The sequence below is a fragment of the Myotis brandtii genome, unplaced genomic scaffold (genome assembly GCF_000412655.1).
Source record: "Myotis brandtii unplaced genomic scaffold, ASM41265v1 scaffold209, whole genome shotgun sequence".
In the NCBI taxonomy this organism is placed as follows: domain Eukaryota; kingdom Metazoa; phylum Chordata; class Mammalia; order Chiroptera; family Vespertilionidae; genus Myotis; species Myotis brandtii.
In genome coordinates this window covers 1,122,162-1,128,752 of record NW_005357806.1, presented here as the reverse complement: position 1 = coordinate 1,128,752, position 6,591 = coordinate 1,122,162, and positions in this window count along the sequence as shown.

Sequence of the window (6,591 nt, the reverse complement as noted above, 5' to 3'; positions counted from 1 at the left end):
CCCTAACACATTCATCTGTCGATGGACACAGGTTGTTTCCATATCTTGCCTATTGTGAACAATGCTGCAATGAAAATGGGGTGAAGATATCCTTTCTAGTTAGTGTTTTTGTTTTCTTCAGACAAATACCCAGAAGTGGGATTGCTGGATCAAGTCATGGTTTTATTGGTAATTTTTTGAGGAACCTCTATTTTTGTTTTCCATGGTGGCTGCACCAATATACACCCCTATCAACAGTACACAGGGTTCTCTTGTCTCCACATCCTCGCCAGCACTTATCTCTTGTTTTCTTGATGATTGCCATCTTAACCAGTGGGAGGTGATATCTCATTGTGGTTTGGATTTGCTTTTCCCTGATGATTAGTGATGTTGGGCACCTTTTCATGGGCCTGTTGACTATTTGTACATCTGCTATTCAGACCCTCTGTTTATTTTTAAATGGAACTAACTTAAACATAATATATTATTAGTCATATAAATTAATTCATTTTAAGTGAGCAATACACATCATTTCCAACACTCCTTTCCTTGGACCCAAATCAAAGCTCTTGTAAATTTCTCCTCACAACGAATGTTTTGTGCAACACAACTGGACAGAGTCCAGATTTCAATTCTTATGGCCAATCCATTGTAAAGGTGGCAGGTGGCCCCTGTCAAAATCCAGAAACTGCTAAAAATAAAACCAAATCAATATAATTGTCTTTAGTAAGAGTTTATTGTGTGTAGATGGACAGTTCACAAAGAGAATCGTCAAACCAATAGTGTTATGGAGCCCAGAGCTATGTTGTTATAGGATGGCTTATAATAAAAACACTGAGGCTAGTCAATCTTTATAGTTACTTATAGCATTTGGTTTTCCCCCCAAATGAGGGGATTCATTAAAAGTGGTCATCTTATGCTAATTTTGGAAAACAATGTATTTATTTTTAAAAGAGATTTAGAAACATCAATGATGAGAGAGAATCTGCCTCCTGCACACCCCCACTGGGAATCAAGCCTGCAACCCGGGCATGTGCCCTGACCAGGAATTGAACTGTGACCTCCTGGCTCATAGGTCAACACTTAACCACTGAGCCACACCAGGTGGATAACAATTTAGGTTTTTTAAGTGACTTTCAGAGGCATTTATAAGAAACAACCCTAGTTAGGTTTTGCTTACACTGCAGAATAAGCTACATTAGATTTCACTTACATGGCTTAGCTGGTTCTACTGTTCAGGGAATTTTCAAATCTGGTCTCTATTTGTATTTTGTTTTAACTCCTATATTCTTGTTCATTCAAGAAATTATCATAAGCTCTTTCCCTTGTAAATGAGCATTTAAGGTAAGATACAAAGCCCCTGCCCACCAAAAACGTAAGCAGACAGGTTTTAAAATTAAAAGTTAATTTCCCAATGGTATTTTTCACAGAAATAGAACAATCCTAAATTTGTATGGAACCACAAAAGACCCCCAAATAGCCAAAACAGTCGAGAAAAATGGAACAAAGCTAGATGCATCATGCTCCCTGATGTCAAAGTATATTACAAAGCCGCAATAATGAAAACAATATGGTACTAACCAAAAAACATACCTATCAATGGAACAGAATTGAGAGCCCAGAAATAAACCCATGAATTTGACCAAAACCTACAACCAAACAAAAGCTTTACTTGGGAGCCTTTTTAGGTATTGCAAATCTGGAAGACACAGATATAGGTAGAAACCCAACTTTATTCTGAGGGAGAATGAAAGGATCAGAGTTTATAAAGATAGAGAAAAGGGAGTTTCCAGAGGGGTTGCTTTGAAAGAGCTATGATCGGTGCTGGCAAACCAACTTATATTATGATATAAATGATTAACTGCTAGGTATGTCCTAATGCTAGTTAAAAAAAAAAAATTAATAGAGTTCAGTGACGCAGAGCCAGTTCCAGAAACTGTATCCCCAGCTGGCGTGGATATTGGTTGAACATTGACCTATGAACCAGGAGGCCACAATTTGATTCCTGGTCAGGGTACATGCCCAGGTTGCCAGCTCCCTGGACCCGCCCCTTACCTCTGCCTCCAGATTCTGGACTGGGCATGCCAGTTTCCAATCCCCACTCCCAAATTAATGACTTACCAAGGCTCATTGCTGATAAAGAACCAAAATTCAACAGAGTACATTTAAAGATTTAATTGGCTTTATTAAAAGATTCACAAATAAGCCCGGCCTGCGTGGCTCAGTGGTTGAGCGTGGACTTATGAACCAGGAGGTCACAGTTAGATTCCTGGTCAGGGCATATGCCCAGGTTGTGGGCTCAATCTCCAGTGTGGAGCATGCAGGAGGCAGCCGATTGATGATTCTCTCTCAACATTGGTGTTTCTCTCCCTCTCCCCTCCTCTCTAAAATCAATAAAGACATCTCAAAAATAAAAAGATTCATGAATCAGGCAGCATCCCGCCTAGCAACTAAAATGGCTTGTACAAAATGAAAGTTTTTTTATAGGGAGAGGCTATGTCAGAGGCGTTATTAGCCAAAGAAAGGATTATTTTTACCCAGCCCATCTTCTTTGGAGGGGGAGGAGGAAGAACAGAAAGGGTTTTCCTATGCAGATTGTATCTTTGGGGGGCAGGGGGATGAGAGAGATGGAGAGGGTCCATGTGACAGATTACCTACCTGGTGCCTGACAGGAAAAATCTAGTCTGGTTGATTGAGATTACATTTCTGGGAGAGACTAAAATTGCAGTTAAATCAGGTATAAAATCTAGGTTCGGTATCATGGGCTTTTAGCGGGAGTGATGCCATTTGGGGCCTGTGGTGTTTTCTTTCACATTACCAAACAGAGTAGAACTATTGTATCCAACATATCCGGGGTTTAAACCAGGCACTGACTTAAACGATGCCCAGCAAAGTGTAAATGCTCAATAAATGTCAACTTGTGCACAGGATGGGGGGGGGGGGGGGGGGGGGGGGGGGGGGGGGGGGGGGGGGGGGGGGGGGGGGGGGGGGGGGGGGGGGGGGGGGGGGGGGGGGGGGGGGGGGGGGGGGGGGGGGGGGGGGGGGGGGGGGGGGGGGGGGGGGGGGGGGGGGGGGGGGGGGGGGGGGGGGGGGGGGGGGGGGGGGGGGGGGGGGGGGGGGGGGGGGGGGGGGGGGGGGGGGGGGGGGGGGGGGGGGGGGGGGGGGGGGGGGGGGGGGGGGGGGGGGGGGGGGGGGGGGGGGGGGGGGGGGGGGGGGGGGGGGGGGGGGGGGGGGGGGGGGGGGGGGGGGGGGGGGGGGGGGGGGGGGGGGGGGGGGGGGGGGGGGGGGGGGGGGGGGGGGGGGGGGGGGGGGGGGGGGGGGGGGGGGGGGGGGGGGGGGGGGGGGGGGGGGGGGGGGGGGGGGGGGGGGGGGGGGGGGGGGGGGGGGGGGGGGGGGGGGGGGGGGGGGGGGGGGGGGGGGGGGGGGGGGGGGGGGGGGGGGGGGGGGGGGGGGGGGGGGGGGGGGGGGGGGGGGGGGGGGGGGGGGGGGGGGGGGGGGGGGGGGGGGGGGGGGGGGGGGGGGGGGGGGGGGGGGGGGGGGGGGGGGGGGGGGGGGGGGGGGGGGGGGGGGGGGGGGGGGGGGGGGGGGGGGGGGGGGGGGGGGGGGGGGGGGGGGGGGGGGGGGGGGGGGGGGGGGGGGGGGGGGGGGGGGGGGGGGGGGGGGGGGGGGGGGGGGGGGGGGGGGGGGGGGGGGGGGGGGGGGGGGGGGGGGGGGGGGGGGGGGGGGGGGGGGGGGGGGGGGGGGGGGGGGGGGGGGGGGGGGGGGGGGGGGGGGGGGGGGGGGGGGGGGGGGGGGGGGGGGGGGGGGGGGGGGGGGGGGGGGGGGGGGGGGGGGGGGGGGGGGGGGGGGGGGGGGGGGGGGGGGGGGGGGGGGGGGGGGGGGGGGGGGGGGGGGGGGGGGGGGGGGGGGGGGGGGGGGGGGGGGGGGGGGGGGGGGGGGGGGGGGGGGGGGGGGGGGGGGGGGGGGGGGGGGGGGGGGGGGGGGGGGGGGGGGGGGGGGGGGGGGGGGGGGGGGGGGGGGGGGGGGGGGGGGGGGGGGGGGGGGGGGGGGGGGGGGGGGGGGGGGGGGGGGGGGGGGGGGGGGGGGGGGGGGGGGGGGGGGGGGGGGGGGGGGGGGGGGGGGGGGGGGGGGGGGGGGGGGGGGGGGGGGGGGGGGGGGGGGGGGGGGGGGGGGGGGGGGGGGGGGGGGGGGGGGGGGGGGGGGGGGGGGGGGGGGGGGGGGGGGGGGGGGGGGGGGGGGGGGGGGGGGGGGGGGGGGGGGGGGGGGGGGGGGGGGGGGGGGGGGGGGGGGGGGGGGGGGGGGGGGGGGGGGGGGGGGGGGGGGGGGGGGGGGGGGGGGGGGGGGGGGGGGGGGGGGGGGGGGGGGGGGGGGGGGGGGGGGGGGGGGGGGGGGGGGGGGGGGGGTGTGGGAGGTTGGCCAGCCGGCCCCGCCCCCTGGTAGAACTCCTGGTCAAGGGGAAGATTTGCATAGGCTTTTATTATATAGGAGGATTGCTCAACTGTGATTTCTCTGGGATCAAAGTAATCCACTGCGATTGAACTCACAGGAGTCTCAACGTGTAGACTTTCTCCCTCAGGGGCTATTCCTGTAACCCCTTCACTTGACCTCACTAGTTTCTGGCATCCCACCCTTTCCCAGCCTCCCTTTAGGATTCTATGTGTCACCTTCAGTCCTCAGACTAACACTCCATCCCCTGAGCATACCAGCTAGGGCTGTGTCTGCTTCACATTTAATCATATTCAAGAATTTGCTCATAAAAAGGCTGTGGAGTGTTGCAGTATAAGGAAATCAAAGGCTATTTAAAAGTTATTCTCATTTGTTTCTAATGGCAGGACACGAAGAATTATTTTTTATTGGACACATCATTCCACAAGTGCCTCTGATATTAATTTTTTAAATAACTCCACTTTTAAGCATTTCCTGACAGATATTCAACAACTGCTCCACATAGTGATACATGATGAATCTTATATTTTTTTAGGACTTTATATGCTCATTAATGTGCCACGTAGGAATAACATAATGGTTCTTTTATCCATACATAGAGGAGGCATATCAGTAAAGTGAGGAGCACAGGAGTTGCGTCACAGAGCTGGGTCTGAATCCTGGCTCGGTCACTCACTTTAGACAAACAATTTAACCTTTTTAAAACCAAATGTTCACTCAATAGTCATAAATTTATACGTAAGATAAATATTTATTAAGAAAGTCAGCCAGGCCCAGCCAGCATGGCTCAGTGGTTGAATGTCGATCTATGAACCAGGTTGGTCATGGTTCAATTCCAGGTCAGGGTACATGCCTGAGTTGGGAACTCAATCCCCAGTGTGGAGTGTATAGGAGGCAGCCAATCAATGATTCTCTCTCATTATTGATGTTTCTCTCTCTCTCTCTCTCTCTCTCTCTCCTTTTCCTCTCTAAAATCAATAAAAATATGTATTAAAAAAAACAGTCAGCCAGGAATTGGATAAACAATGGTGAAGAAAATACATGGTTTAACAATGAAGATGATAGTTACATCTTCAGGTTGTATGTCTATTAAATGAGATAATATATACCAAGTGTCAGGCAATATATTTATTGGCAGAACACTTGACAAAATTCTCAAAAAATGAGAAGTACTGACAGATACTTGAGAGTACCTTTTTAAAAAAAATTATCCTCTGCTGTGCAATTCAGTAGCCAGGAGCCACATATGGCTATTGAGAATCTGAAATGTTCATCTGAATTAGGATGTCCTGTACAGAACATGTAAAATATACACCAGAATTCCTAATCTTCGTATCAAAAAAAAAGGGGGGGGGGAGTAAAATATCTCACTAATAATTTTTATAAACATATTCACAATATATTTTAAATATATTGGATTAGATAAAATGTATTATTGAAATTAATCTCACCAGTTTCTTTTTACTCTTCATAATGTAATTACTAGAAAACTAAAATCACGTATTTGCTCACATATCACTTCTATTACACAGCACTATGCTAGACAAAGTGCTGTGTAATAGAAGGATTCAAATATAACTAAGGTAGGGCCTAGGCCAGTGATGGCGAACCTTTTGAGCTCGGCGTGTCAGCATTTTGAAAAACCCTAACTTAACTCTGGTGCCATGTCACATATAGAAATTTTTTGATATTTGCAACCATAGTAAAACAAAGATGTATATTTTTGATATTTATTTTATATATTTAAATGCCATTTAACAAAGAAAAATCAACCAAAAAAATGAGTTCGCGTGTCACCTCTGACACGTGTGTCATAGGTTCGCCATCACTGGCCTAGGCACTCAAAGAGCTTCTAATTTATCTGGGAAATGAGGTTAATTGCTATATAACGTGATAAGTACTCTTACAGCAGTATAAAAAGTCAGCAAAATCTTAGAAGCAGAGTCACACTTTATGACCCCTGAAGAGTTTTGGACCACTATCAGATAGGAAAACCGGAGCAACTGTTTTGCCCATAGATCTTATTAAGGAACATTTTGGGTACCATCTGAAACATTTTGGGATCTGCTGGATCCAGATATGTTACACATGTCAATTCCTGTGTTTAGGAAAACATTGTAATGTCTGCTGTAACAACTTCAATTGTTGTTAAGATAATCTCGTACC